Consider the following 15,364-nt stretch of genomic DNA (forward strand, 5'->3'; position numbering starts at 1 on the left):
CCCTGCTCCTGACCACGCTGTGCTGTAATGCCATTGCACAACCATGCCTGGGTGCTCTAAAACCTCACCCAGTTAAATGCACCTAAGAAAACCCTCTGGATGCTATGTGTGCATTTGAACAGGCAGATAGGAGGGTGCTTGTGGTGGGGTCCCTTCACACATGGATGCCCGTAAGTATCCGTGTCCACGACATGAGCGCTGTGGGAGAGGGAGATGGGATTAGGTTGCAGTAAGTGGAGCGGGACATGTAGATCTCCCTGTGCCACTTCTCTCAGAGGCGAGAGCTGTGGTGCAGAGCAAGGGACGTGCAGGCTGAGGAGGTAAAGCTGGCTGCTGGAGATCTGAACACTGAGGCAGGGGAATGGAGAATAGAAATGAGGGTGGGATTACAGAGCAGGGGAAAGGCATATTTGAGGAAAAGGGGTTTGGGGGTTAGGTTTGGTTTTGCATGCGAGTATCATAGACAGAAGCAGGCAGGGATGAATGGGAGTAAAAACATGGGTACAGAGGAAGATGGAAGAGATAAGAAGGGAACCCGAACACTGTGGACCTTGGGTGTGCTCCTTCCTCAGCACAGAAGGGCTGCTGTCCCACCAACAGCCACACTCCCAAGCCCCAGAAGTCCTTGGGCTGCCCAGGGTGGTTCAAGCAGAACAGCTCTATTTACAGACCCAAGAAATGGGTTTTGAAGAGGGGATTCCCGCACTTGGCTTAGACCTTGCTCTACTGGGCTCTGATCCCTGCCATGCCATCCCCAGAGGCGTCTCGGATGGAACAGCTGCTGGGTCAGAATTAGGAAGGATTTTTTCCTAGCCATAAGAGTCCCTCTGCTGCTGTTCCCTCTGGTGAAAGAAATCCCACAAAGCAGAGACCTGGAGTGCAAACACGAACGATCTGTCACCACAATATCCCACTCCGGTGCATGCCAGCCACAGGGTCCCTCCCTGGACACCCTTCCAATGCACCATCACTGCTCCCAGACAGAGGGAGGTATTACCTGTCAAAACCAGCTGGAGCTGTTTTCCTTTCTTCCAGTGTCTGGAACTTACACCTTGGAGGCAGCCGGACATCAGGGGTGAGCAGCAGATGCTGAGCTGAGGGAACAGGTGATGTTGCCTCTTCTTCACTGAGGAGCCTTCCCCGGAGCAAGTAGAGAAAGAAACTCTTTCCTGTGCAGAAGCCTGGAGAAACACACTGGCTCCTGCTCACTCTAATCCCTCGACGGAGGCAGAGGAGAGGCACAAACCAGCTGGAAAAAGGCAGCAAGCACCTCCAAGCTGCCAACTCCAATGATCATCCTCTCCCGCAGCTCTCACTCTGCATCACCCTCTCGCCTTACGCACAGCAGAAGCACGGGGTCTCTGGGTTAAAACAAATGTTCTCTGCCATCCCACCCCCCTTGCTTTTCTCATTCCACCCCAGCCCACAACAAACATCATCAGCTCACTGGCCCTGCAGCCATGTAACCCAACCCCAGCCATTGTTCCCCCTTCCCCAAGGTCTATATTTGACTCTGCGGCAGCACCGTGGCTGTGCGTGTGTGTGTGTGTGCGCACTCACTACACACGCACACTCCGATATTTGTTCAGAGCCTCATTCCCCAGATGCCCGGGATTGCTTAGAAATAGCTTCCATGGGCAGTAGGTGTTTGTGCCTGCAGTGGGGAAGTGGAGGGGGCAGGCAAAAGAGAAGCAGGGAGAGGGTGAAGGTCAGAGGTGGAAAACATCCTCCTCCTCCTTCCCTCCCAGTTTGCACCATCTCAATGATCTGCAGCTCTTTGGCGTGTGGATGGGCTGTGGATGGACAATGACAACGTTTGCTCTCAACAGCAGGACTAGCAGCAGAGCTGGAGAACGATGGAGAAAAGGCCAAGCTGTGGACTTCGTGAGTCCATCCTGTGTTGCTTTCTAGCTTCACTTTCTAGTAGCAAAAGTACAGTTCAGCCTCCAAAAGCCTTTCAAACTTTACTAAGTCTGAAGGCTGAGGCTACCAGAAATGGCACTGGGGGTGGAAGTACCTAGTTCCCCTAGCCTGGTGGCTCTGCAAGGGGTACCTCAGCATATGGGAGCTGCCCTGGGATTCACCCTCCTCCATTTCAGTACTGCATTAAGGGTAGCCACCCTGGGCTACCCCGGGATGTATTTTGTGTTTTCCCAAAGCCTCCAGGAATGCTGCCCAAGCCCAGTGTCACATTCCCCATGACCACGGAGTCCCTGGGAACACTCTCTATGCTTGGCATAAGCTTCTTTTATTTGCATCCTCTGGAGCCTGCCAGGACACACGGCAAAATCAGCAGTATAAGTGCAGTCAAAATGAACAGCAGGAAGGATTGCCTTTATCCTAAACACTGATGATCCGGGGAACTCATTTCCACTGGGTAACAAGAAAAGGCATGCATTTAAAAATGACTAGATGTCTGTATAGATATTGAGAATAAATAGGAATGACCTCCAAAAAGCTGTAAAATCTTGTGCTTCAGAGCACTGAAAATGAACTCTACACCATGGAGTAAGGAGCAGCTTTCCACAAGGGCAGTAATTGTGTGCAGAGCTATGCCTGTACCTTCCCCGAGCCATGCAGACCTGACCCTGGGACAGGAAGGATGCTGGGTGTGAGAAGGCACCATCCATACATTCTCACTGGACAAAGGGGTGGCCCAGCATACATGGAAAGGGCCACTATGGCCCTACACTAAGGCCAAGGGAGGATGGGACTGTATTGGATGCTCCCATGGTGCCTGTGAGATGTCCTGGAGAGGTGATTCCTGAGTGTTCAGAGCCAGCCCCTGTTCAAGCCTGACCACCAGCTCTCCTCTCCTCTGCTCCAAGCCAGCTGTGCGGAGTCCCTCATTGCCAGGGCTGCTGCTTCCTGAGAGGTGTCTGTACCCTGCTCCGGTCTCCAGGTTGCTGCTATGCTGGGACTATGTGACTGTCTGCTGGGCTGCTCCATTATAACACATCTTCTGAGTGTAGGAGTGTGGGTGTAATGGACTTGAGTTCAGTGCCTGGCAGCCTCCAAACCTGCTGTGAGGAGCTGGAAAAGTAAGCTTAACTCACACGTTATTTTGAGATACAGATTCCCTGAGTCCACCCCAGTACTTCTATTCAAGGCAAGACAGGGGACTAGGGGAAAAAAATAGAAAGATTAAATACTGGAGGCAAAAGGAGTAGTTAGATCTGAAGAGGGAGGAAAGAAATTGAGTTATATATGATGAAGGGTGGCTAGAGAAAAGATTTTTACCTTGCGCCCCCACAGCTCAAAAGACTGAGTCATCCTCTGCAAAAAAAGCACCATGATTTCACCGAGAAGGTGTTTTGCTCTGTGATTTCTGGCTTCCCTTGGCGTGCGTGTGTGACAGCTAATGTCAGGGCTCTCTCAAGGACACAGACTTCAGGGGCTGTACCCATTCCCTCACCAGCCTCCCTCCACTGGGAGGAGGTCTGGAAGCACGGCAGTGGGAAGGAGATGTCTGCCAGACTTTCCCTTTGCTGGCACACACTTGCGAGTGCCTCAAAGCCCACCTCCAGCCATGCCCTCTCCATTTCCCTTTCCAGCTGGCAGCTTGAGCAATGAAACCTCTTCATCTTACCGGGAGCACACAAGCATTTAACGGGACTTAAATGTTTTGAGCTTCCTTGGTGCTTGCCTCTGAACTTGCTCCTGGGTATTTGCAGAAATAGGTGGATCTTGGCATTTGCCACGAAACCTCGCAGGACAGCCTGTTGCAGTGAATTTCAAGGTCATTCAAAGGTATGGCCTGTGCTTAGAAAGGCTTGGACCCTGGGCTCAGAGGAGAGGAGTCCATAATTAGCAGCTCCAGGGGATGTGGATGAGCAGTGGCGGGGGGAAAGCTAATTGCAGACTGACTGGCTCCTTGGCCTTCAGCAGCTCCCGTGAAGCAGGGAAGCAGTGCGTTCAGCCAAGCACCAAGCGTGTCCTAGGGAAAGGTAATTCCTCCCCGGCCTGCCCGGACCCGTCCCTATAAACAACAAGAGCTGCGCAGGGAGAGCAGAGCAGCAGATTTCACACACAAAAAAGGTCTCTGAGCTGGAGGCACGCGCTAGGCACGCAGGAGGGCTCCTCAGGATCACACAGCCACGTGCCTCTGCCTGACAGAGCCCGCGAGTCCCTGCTCTGCCCTCCGAGGCTTTGGGGATCAGATCCTTGCCCCCCATTTGTGCACCCTGGCGAAGTGCCACCCCCAGCACCCTGGCATGCAGTGTCCTCCCTCACACAGGCAAGTGTGCTGCCCCAGACCTAGATGAAGCCCCATCTGCCGGTGCACATCAGGGAGAGCCAACTTCACACCTAACCCCTCCGCCACCTCCCTTTGTGCTCCAGTGAGACATCCTCCCCCTTCTTCTCCACATACTTTTAACTTGTTTAATTTCAAACACTTTATTAGCATGACAAGCTAAACAAGTTTTGACAAAGGGAAAGGGAGGCAGAGCCCCTCAAGTCTCAGTCAGAGGCTGATGCCGTGACTCCAGCCTTTGCTTCCCATGGGGTTTTGCCTTGCGTTGGAGCAGCTATATTGACCCTGTGCCATTTCTCTCCACTCCTTCAGCAGGATAAACTGCTGGCGTGGGGAGGCAACTGCCTCTCCATCTCTGTTGCATGGCAGCACCCATGCTGGTTTTAACATCTGCTGGGGCAAAGGCTTTACAGGGAGTGTTGGTAGGGCTTGGGTGAGGCTGATGGGAGGAGAAACCGCAGTGCTGGGGCAGCTCCTACTGCAGGGAGCTCACCCCAGGGACCGGTGGTAACCGTGGTGTGGATCCCAGTGGGAGCTGGCTTTTTCTGGCAAAATAACCTCTCTAAGGTCACATCCCAGTACCCAGTCCTTTGCAGAGCCCTGGAGCCACACAGAGTGAGAACTGGAGGCACCTGAGCTGGGCTCAGTGCACGAGCTGCTTCACCAGGTGAGCGTGGCATGGAGCCGGCGGTGAGAAGAGATGAGGGGCATGCCACAACCAAATACTTGAGGCCAGAAGACCCTGATTTCTCCTGCTTTCCCCTGGGAGTGATGCAGCTGGTGCAAAGCGAGTGCAGGGACTACAAATCCACTGCTGCCAGGCTCTGAGCTCCCTGCTCCACAGCAAAATACTGCACCAGTGGCAGGGCGAGAGGTGAGAGCCTACTGTTGCTCACGGTTCTATGGCTAATTAGAAGTGCCCAGTAGGGGTCACTGATATCTATTTATTTTACCATAATTATCTTACTATATTTTTATACACATGCAAATATATCTACAGAACACCCACAGGCAGCAATTGTAGTGGGGAAGTGTTGATGTGCAATGTATTCATCAAGTGTACAGGCTGGGGGAAAATGCCCCTACATATGCCTGAAATACCAGTGTGAGCTTTGCATCCCTGCTCAAACCTCATAGTGTCATGAAGCCACCGAGCCGTGCCAAGCACCAAGGTACTGTGATGCTGGGTTTCTGTTGTTCTCCGGTTCTGCCTTTGTCTTCCAGCCTGTATTGGCAAAGGAGCTTTGAGAGAGATTCAGAGAGTCAAGCCTCAGGGGCAGGATATTGTGTCTGCTTGTCTTTCTGTGCAGCGCCCAGCACAATTACATCGCAACTGTGACGGGTGCCTGGGGATCCTGACAGCAAAGTATTTGGCTGTGAAAAAACTCCATGAGTGTTTTGAGGGTTGTGTCTTCCTGAGCCCTGAATGGGATGGACTGAATTATCTACATGGGTGTTGTTAGGAACTGTTCACTGGTGGGTTGTATTCTTCTGGTAGATGCATGCTCCAGGCATGCTGGCAGGATGTTAGCTGTCCAGTTCTGCATCCACAGACTTGTTTGGCTGTCCCAGGCTGGCTGTGTTTCTCTGATCTTATTGTTCCCAAGATGCTGTTGGTTTCGTGTGCTGCGTTGCTCTTGTACTGACATATCCCAGAGAGCAAGCTCTGCTCAGAATGTCTTGGTGTTTTTTGGTTTTGGTGGGCTCAGCGCATCCTTGAAACCTCTTCTGCCTCTGAGCATTTCCCAGTTGAGGTCTACTGGGGAATCTTCTGTGCAGCTGCAGTCAGAGAAGTGGCAAAGGAGGTCCCTTCAGAACTGTGGAATCCAAGCGGAAGGAAATGGGACTTCACACAACCCTCGGGCAGGTGGCAGCCTCCAAGCCATCAAAGGGTGGTCCGGCATCCACCATCTTCCCTGTTTGACCTGGGTTGGTGGGGAACTTGAGAGGACCAACCCTCCACTGCCTTCTTCTGGTGGGGAGACTTTATTTCTGGCATTTACTTCTTCACTAGCCAAGACCGCAGGTACTTTAGAGGGATTTGTCCCTCCACAGGGTGGCACCTGCCCCTCCAGGGATTCCTTTTACACAGTTACAGGGGTCTATATAAAGTGCTGCCGGCTGGAAAGTATTTTGAAGAGATTCCTCCCTACTCTTTACTAAGGGTCATAAATTCAGCTGGTATTTGAGAGAATCTCAAATGTACTTCCAGGACTGTTTGCTGAGGGCTTTACATCCGCCAGAGGCCACTTAAAATAAAAGGATTATTGGGAGTCAAGTGTTAGATTACCTGGTGCTTGCTAATTGCACTGCAGAGGCTTTAGCAAGCAACTGGCTCTAGCAGAGAGCAGCACTTTGGTATTAATGGTGTTATATAAATGAACAGAATGTAACCTAACGTCATGCTTCCACATCATGTCACATCTCTGGGTTCAGGCCAGTGGTGAGACCAGTTCACAAGTATACCGGATACAGGAAAAGCCATGGGGCATGTGTGTGGAGACGGAGTGGGAATCAAGGCCTTTGGGATCTGAGGAAGGAGTGCTTTTCAGTGCTCGGGTGGTCAGACATACCGAGTTCAGTTCCTGTCTCCCTTTGGTTGTATGGCCTTGGGATCTGATTTTGAGAAGGGCTGAGTTTAACGGAAGCAGTAAATGCCAAGACCACCTGAAAATCCAACGCTATCCTTCCAGCAGGGCTTATTTCACCTAGACTTGCAAGAAGCTTGAAGTCCTACTTTAACAGGTCGCCAAAGAAAGCAAAGGACTTCAGTCATTGCTGCCATCAGTGCACATGCACAGAAACCTGAACAGACCACAACTGTGAAGGCTCCAAGGCAGCAAGGCCTGATGGAAACGAGAAACCTCATCAGCTATGAAAATTTCATCAGCTGGCGCTATGGAAGCAAGAATCTGGAAGTGCAGAGCAGATGGGCAGCCTGGATTCTTGAAGCCATTGTCCTTCTGATTGTTATCTGACTCCAGCATAGGGAGGATTTGAAGAATTTACGGGGGCAAAAGGACCGAAGGCTTTCTTGAAATATCCCTGCCTGACACGTGGCGTGGTGCAGACGCAATTGCTGGGTGCACAGCAGAGGTTTTTGCACAATATTCCCAAGGTCATGGAAGCAGGGTCCTGCTGAGCACCTGTCTTTTATTGTGTAAGAGAGGGGACCGTGTGGGCAGAGCTTGCAGTGCTGCAAGCTGGTACTACCTGAATGTGAATCTGAAGGCATCGTAAATGCTGCACATCATCCAAATACTATCGTGACTGTTCTCGGCCACACGAATTTCCTCTGGAGTAGGCTCCAATTTTTACCATGTGAATAACCAATTCAGGAGATGTTTGTGAAAGAAACGATAGCAGGGAAAGGGAGCAGGTGAGCAAGTCCATGCACCAGACATGGGGGGCAATAGACAAAGTACCTGTGTGAGGTACTCAGAGTGGAATAAATGGAGCAGTTTGTTTCAAGATTAAAATGTGTTGACTTCTGGAAGTCCCAAGGCTAGAACAATAGAGCGGAAGATTTTGCAAATGCAGACCAAAGCACGTTACTAAATTGCATCCAGGTTGGACCAGCTCTTGTCCACCTTTGACTAGTAGGCACTGTCCTCAGCCCCTCCCCTTTAAGAAGGCAGCAGTTGTCCTTGAGGGGTTTAGGTAGATTTTCCCACTTACTCCTCCCCCTCCTTCTCCTGGCACGGGGGACCCTTCCCTAGTGACAGGCTGTGATATGCCGCAGTCTGTCACCGTGTTTCTCAGAAAGTGAGGCACAGAACAAAGGGAAGGAGCTAACCCTGGACATCGGCTCCCAGTGAATTGTCCTGGCCGGCAAAGACCTGAAGCGGGTGGATCGCTTTGGGGTCCTAAGTGCACCCTCAGCCTTTTTTCTGCCGCCCTCATCAACTCAGGGGCTGAGCTGCCTCTTTTCGAGGTCTGCTCGCAACTCCGTAACTTCGGAGATGGCCGGTGAGGTGCCCGAAGGCTGCAGCCCGGCTGCTCCGCTGGAGCCTCCAGAAGCACAAGGCAGGGTCTTCATCCTTCCCCAGCCGGGCGAGAGGCCGCCGGCAGCGCCGTGCTGCGAACCCCGTGTCCCTCCCTCACCATATCTGAAGACATCTCACCCTGCCAGCTTCCCACCCGAGGGCACAGGGCCTCGCTTAGCCGCTCTACCCCGTGCCATGCGCTCGGCACCGCCTCCTCTCCCCCCCACCCCCGGCATTCAGGTTCGGTCGTCCAGACCCTCCCCCCCGCGCGGCCCCGTTGGTTTCGCCCCGCAGCCCCTCTCCCCCGGCCCGCCCCTCTCCTCGCGTTGCCGCGGTGACGGGGGAGACGCGCCGCGCGCCGCCACGCCTGGCCCCGCCCGGCCCCGCCCCCTCGCGTGCTGGCCGATGACGCAGCTGCGCTGCGGCGTGGGGATTCCGCCGGATTACCCGGCGTGCCCCGCGGCAAAATGGCGGCCTGAAGCGAGAGCGTGGGGTCGGGCCGAGCGGGGGCAAAGTTTGGGGCGGGCTCGAGGTGGGGTCGAACCTCGGCAGAACCGGCCGCAAAGTCACTGGGACCCCGGGCGGAGCCGAGCCCGACAGGGTCAGAGCCGGGCTGGGGCCCTAGGGGCTGGGAGCGGGGAACGCGACCGGCTCGGGACTGAGCCCGGGCCCAGGCGGGGTCCCCTGCGGCCCCGGCCTAGGCGGGCTTCCCGGGCGGGCTTCTCGTGTGTGGGCCGGGGTCGGGAGGAGGTGTCGAGTTCCCCGAGGGCTGCGGGTCTGGGCGGCTCGCACCGTGGGCAGGGGCAGTCAGCCAGGCGGGGTGGGCGGCGGGTGTTGGCCGGGTGCGGAAGCATTGTAGGGCCACAGCCTCGGCCCCGAGGAAGGCGCCATCCCCATGGGGAATGGTGGTAGTATTACTGCCTCGGCTATTAGGGCTTTGGGGAGCCCTCCTTCCTGGGGGAGAGACCTGTGGTGGGGAGCAGAGCAGGCATGGAAGCAGCAGGCCAGGCTAGGTCCATGCAAGCTGTAGCCTTATCTGGGTGACAGGAGAGGTAGGTAGTGGGGAGATGTGAAAGCAGTATCTGTGCAGGGAGCATTGCTGAAGTAGGGGCTGGAAAGTGGAACAAGTCTGCGCCAGCATGTGTGTGTCAGAGAACCAGAGTATCACTGACAGAGGCAGAACTGGAAGGGAGGCAGTAGTACTTGCCTGGTGCCAAATCTGGCAGGGGGGGTGGGAAATTCTCTACCAGCCTGGACACCCTCTCTAGTGAAAGAGATGCTTCCTGCTATAGAGTTAGTGAGTGGCCCCTGGGAACATATGAGGACTCTAAAGAGAAACAGGCAAACAGTAAATACTGAACTGCATCTGGCTTTGGGCTTGAGCACACGGCATGGAGCAGAGTGAAAGATCAAATGCTAATAAACAGATTTGTAGATGGGCAGGAGATTGTATTGATAGGCATTGCAGTGTGCAGATGATATGCAAGTCTGGCAAGGCTGAGATCTGAGAGATGCCAGGTGGGCATTGTCTACTGGAAAGAATCATCCATCAAATGTCGATAGTTCTGTGCCAGCAAAAGCTTTTCAGAGGTTATGCATCTCTGTTTTACAGATTCAGAGAAAGAACTGAGATAAAGGGCCTACGTAAGAGGAAGCAATGGGTCCTTGCTGAAGCACCAGACAGCAGGTAAGAAAACCAGGAATGAGCTGATGCTGAGTCAGACTTGCATTCTTTTGATCCCACTGCTTACATTTTTTTTGAGGATATGTGAACCACATGTCCTTCTCTGTGGTGTTCTCTGCATCCATGTAGGCCTGTGTTGCCTGCATTGTGAAGCCAGGGTTGTCAATGAATTGGGAGTGACCCTGAAAAATTCATTTAGAGCTCCTGGGAGGAAGTTTCAATTAAAGCTGTAAGCCAGTGCTTGTCACATGCCACCCAGAGAAGCAGTCCAAAGTCTGCTGAAGTAGCTGTGTTGTCTGTGTAATCACAAGAGGTGCCAGAATCCCAATGAAATCCTTTCTGATGATCTGCTTTTGCTATAATTGCAATGCCAAAGTTAAGTAATTCTAGTGACCCTTTCTTCTGTTAGATTATTCCAACCACATTGTTTTTTTCCACACATATTTTAACTGCTCCCTTGATGGTTGCTGCAGGTGTACTGCTGGCCTTTCTGTCCTCTCCTGAACTCACTGTTGAGATCCAATTTGAAGGAGCAGCTATTTGGTACTCAGCAGCTGGTCCTTTGGTCATACCTTTCAGTACTTATCAAATCACTTTTAGTACAATTCCTTTTTCTTTTCTTCACTTACTGAATTACTGCAGAAAGTGTATGTATCCCAACAGTGCTTTGCATACAGCATGTTTCAGCTTCTGGATGTTAAATCAGCATTTAAGCAAGCAGGTCTTAGCTGTGATATTATGAGCTATTGCCTATCCATTCCTTCCCAGGCACACAGTGCTCTTGAAATCATGGGAATGCATTTTGGCAGGGCCAGCAGAGTTCCAAAGTGCAAGCCATGGCTATCTTCATCTTTAATATTAACAATGCAGTGGGTCAGGAGGGGAAGAGTTATGTGCCAAGACATGTTGCCTCTTCAAACCAGCTTTCTGAACCAAAGATGACCTCTCATTCTTTTCCAGTCTGTTTCAGGTTGTTTATTGGCTGCTAAGTCACTTGCTTTGCAGCTTTCAAGCCCTGAATTCTTACCTCTGCTATCTGCTCTGAATACAATCATGTGATGTAGTATGTAAGGGAAATAGACTACAGCTATGAAAGAAGTATGGTCCTTTGCAGGTCAGCCCCCTTTTTGTCCCAGAGCAGGACAGGTAAAGTCAGATGGGATAATTTTTGGTCAATGTGCTGATGTGAATGGTGCCAGTGCTGTCTTGGAGAAAGGGTTTGTGGTGTGGCATATAAAGTGCTTTTAAAAAGGTGATGAAAGCCAAGCTGTTTAAAAAATAGCAAAATAAACATGTTTCAGTAATATGCCACTGTATTTTTCAGTAGTTGTTTGAAATAGACTTGATGCTTGTGATTGCTGGAGGTGAGCTCCCTAACCTCTTAAAATGTCTGCTATGTTTTATGGAGGGTCTACTGAAAACTGGACTCTGGGATTTCTGTGTATTGACACATCTATAGCATGGTCCCATTAAATAGTTCCAGAGATTGTAACAAATTAACAGTGTTGTGTACTTGTTAGCATGGGTCTAGCTTTTACAGCACAGTGTGACAAGAATAATGTAGTAGTGGTTAATAAACCTCTGCCTTTCATGTTGCTGGGAGAAGTACAATATGTAGGGGTCTCAATTAGTCTGCATGTGATACAGATTGAGAACAGGATTCCTCTGCTAAGAAATGAAGTCTGGTTTTTGACTCATCTCTGCTCTTTTGACTGGGTTGTCAGGAACTGGAATTGTCATAATAGAGCAGAATTTCTTGGCTGTTCAATTTAGTTGATGCTTTGAGATTAAATTTAAGGCCCTGAAGCTGTGTACGTTCATCTCCTTGCTTGAAGACTTCGGCTGGGGAGATCTCCCCTTTTCATATGACACCTTGAGCTATGGAGAGAGTAAGTGCTTGTGGCATTTGTGCTAGCTGTTTATATTTCAAGTCAGTAATAACTGGGTAAATATGATCCTCTCTGAGGAGGATCCTTTTTACATAGGACTGCAAAGGAGCTATGTGCGTAATCTGTGCAAACAGCGCTGATACCTTAGGGCATGAAATCGTCCATCCTGTTTCCCTGCCAGTTCCCCTACCTGAGGGCTTTTCCTTAGATCTAGATTGGCTGAGTCTGTAACTGTAGTAGGAAGAATGTTACTTTTAAAAACTGAAGTACCTTTCCAACCGGTTGGAGGGGGAAGGGTGACCTGCGGTCAGAATTCTGAACTGCAGTGTAGGGTACCTAATTTCTGACAGATTTATTGTGTGAGTATGTTCAGGTTGTTACTGTTTCTTGCTCTTCATTCTTTGGTTGCAGTATACAATTGACGCCCATCTTATTGGTGATTTGAGGAAGGGTTCCTTAAGTGTCTACAAGATGCTTGGATACTGTGGTGTTGAATGCTTTAGTAAAGTTCAGTGGAGGAGAGATGAAAATGATATTCCAAGCTATGACTTCAAAATGAGGTGGCCTCCTGTGTGATCCGCTGTCCTGGGTATTCTGTAGCATGGGGAAATTGCTATAGAGTGGAAGTCAGACCCTGCCTTCTTTAAGACAACTGAGCACTTTGAGATTCTCTCCATTCTTTACCTTCCCTAGAGCTGTTTGCTGGTTTCCCTGGCTTTTAACACCTAGCTGAATCTTTTTGACTTAAATCAATCTTCTCTCTTTTTCGCCCCACCATTTGTTCAAGACTTGGAAATTGTTCTCTTCATGTCAGGATGTTTATTTATGGTCTTACTGCTCATATCCTCAGACAGAGAGGGTTGAGGGTAGCAGCTTGCAGGCTGGCTCGTATTTGGAATGACATGAGGCACCCTCTCTGGAGTGTTGTCCTGCGAGCTGTGCCTAGGACGGAAATGTCATGGAAGCCCCTGTAGGAGTGTGAGAATAACATTGCAATGGTTGGAATGCAGGATAAGCATCACTTGGGTGGGCTAAGTTTTCCTCTGTTTTTCAACAATTCTGGGTGCCAAGCCTGAGGAAGACTGCTGTGCAGAGGTGAAGGAGCTGGAATGTATTCTTCAGTTGAGGTGAAAGCAATTCAGTGAAACTGATAGGCATCAAACTGAATAATGATTTTAAAGTATTTTCACATGATGTCTAATCTGTGGAAATTCACTACCACATAATAGCACTGAGGCTAAGAGCTGAGCGGGATTCAGAAAGATCAAGCGCTTATGAGTGGAAATGTTCAGACTTGCTTTAGCTAAAGAGCTTACTTTAGAAGGTATATTTTTCAGACACAACCCAATCTCTAAAGGTAAAGGTTTGAAGAAAGGGCAGTTTGTTCTGTAATTGTCCATTGAGGCTTTTTGCTCCATCTTTTAAACCACCTTGTATTGGCCCATGTCATAGGCAAGACACTGAATCACACTTATTTGCTGTCAGGTGGCCACTAACCTTTTTTTGGTGCTAACTGCATTAATTAAAAAGCCATCAGCCAAAACACAAACCCACAAAGCACTTCAGCTGCTTTGATTAGGCCTGGTACTTGAGGATTTTAATCTGGTGAAGAGCAGGGTCCTTGGAAAGATAGTGCAGTCCACAGATAAGGACTGTCTTTATTCATGAATGTGAACACGTAGAAGTATTGTCTCTTCATGCCAGGGGGTCAGGGAAAGTGCTTTGTGCTTCCTGCTGTTGCTTGTAAAAAGGAAAAGAATGTGTGGAGTTTGGCCTCTCCACGTTGCAGTCTTGTAGTGGACTTTAGTCCAGAAGGCAATTGAAATAAAGGGCTTTAAGGCTGTTCAAGTGAGATCCAGTATGTTGTAGTGTGAGCTTCAGCATACTAGTGTCTGAGAAGATGCAGTCTTTGTCCTGTGCTCATGTCCAATCTGTGTTGAGGATCAAGAGAATCATCAGTGCTGCTTAGTCAAATAGGCATAAATTCAGTTTTGATGAATAGGCTAATAAAGGTAAGTGGCACCAGTATGGAGACATATGTACAAAGGCGTATGTTTGTAAGGTTCTTCTAAATGCAAGGGGAACTCCTGAAGAAAAAGGTGTGCATGGGGGGATTTTCTGAGCTAGGAGCAGGTCATGCAAACCTTGAGATCTCTGTATGGGTGCCCTCTCTATGGGCTGTTCTAGGAACAACATGTGCTTTAGGGTACAATGTAACTCTTTTGTGGCAGGCGTAATAATGGCTGAGTAAAGGGTTTCTGATGTTCACAGAGGTTTTGTGGTGGTGAGAAAGTGAAATAGGTGAGGATTGGAAAATAAAGTTTCCTGAAAGAGTTAGGTTGGTTTTCAGGCACAGAGACTCTGGCTTGCTGCTAGTGGCAAGAGAGAACTGGTTTAAATTTCTGATTTCTGGGGGTCAGCAAATTCAGAACTGAAAGTCCCATAGTGACTGCTGTGTCCTTGCTCAAGTTCAGTATTTGTATCTTGGCTCCTTGATAAAGGTGGCTTTAGAAATGCTGTGGGAGTCATAACTGGATTTTCTTACTCTTGTGTTTAAAGTCTCAGTTGTCCAGCTGCATTAATGTAATACTCCTGTATGAATGGTTGTGAAATTAAAAGAGACACATGGGGTAGTTTCTTTAGCTATTGGAGAATTATATTCAAGCTCATAAACAGCCTTACAGCATTTGTAACAAAATAATGTAAGTTTTTCCTGAGATTAATAATTAGATAATCGTTGTGGCAGTAAGATTTTTGACCATTATTTTAGCATGTGCTACTCAGGGTAACTGCTTTTAGACCTGGGTGCACAAGCTTTCTACAACTCCCAGAGATGTCTTGTTTCATTATCTCCTAAATCAGATTTCATCCTGCATCTTTGCTGTTCATTATTGAGGGCTCGGCTGCTGCCCATTGAGAGGTGACTTGAAATGTGGTCTGTTTCACATAACTTAAAAGTAATTGCAGTTAGTTCTACTGTCTGTTTTTTCTTGTGTGTTTTTATTTATTATTTTTTCCCTTACGGAGAACTCTTCCCTTTTCCCTTTTACATGTGGGAGATCTATACCCAGTGTACTGTGTGCACAGCCCTTTTAAGGGGGGAAAATGGGGGAAGGGGGGAAGAAAATAATGTAAAATGACAGGATATTTGTTTAAAATTAAAATTGTTTTAAGTAACCTTTCTAGAGAGTGGACTTCAACATCCTACCTTTAAATGGTTTTGTTTTTCTGAGCAGAAAGTGTCTCATGCACTAAAATATGCAAAATTGCATTGCTTGCACTATGGTTATGGTTATGTAAATACCATTCAATGAAAACTGCTCAGAAGGATTTTCTCAGGTGACTGCATTTTGCTAGGGATACACTCTATAGTACATGTTTGTGTAGGCACTCAATCCAATTTCTTCTTGGGTTAGTGCAGAGTGTCCTTTTTGGGAAGCTTCTCGTACCAGGTTGGATTGACTCCTGAAAGCAAATCACCCTTGCTGGGCTGCAGAATTTCTGCAGAGTCTACTTATAAGTGTATCCGTTTTCTCTTGATTAGATGATG

At 49.3% G+C, this 15,364-nt stretch overlaps 1 protein-coding gene across 2 annotated transcripts in view; it reads left to right on the plus strand.

The window, feature by feature from the left end:
- Positions 1-8,701: 8,701 nt before the first annotated feature.
- The window catches only part of TJAP1 (tight junction associated protein 1), a 36,794-nt gene continuing 30,131 nt past the window's right edge, over positions 8,702-15,364 (plus strand). The window contains exons 1-2 of one of the 2 annotated variants that reach the window (XM_065679938.1): positions 8,702-8,842; positions 9,854-9,928. The gene's annotated coding sequence lies outside the window, so the exon portion shown is untranslated. Of the gene's footprint in view, positions 8,843-9,062; positions 9,760-9,829; positions 9,929-15,364 lie in introns of those variants that run through there. The other variant, XM_065679940.1, reaches the window with a different exon arrangement.

This window comes from Lathamus discolor, chromosome 5, assembly GCF_037157495.1.
Source record: "Lathamus discolor isolate bLatDis1 chromosome 5, bLatDis1.hap1, whole genome shotgun sequence".
NCBI lineage: Eukaryota > Metazoa > Chordata > Aves > Psittaciformes > Psittacidae > Lathamus > Lathamus discolor.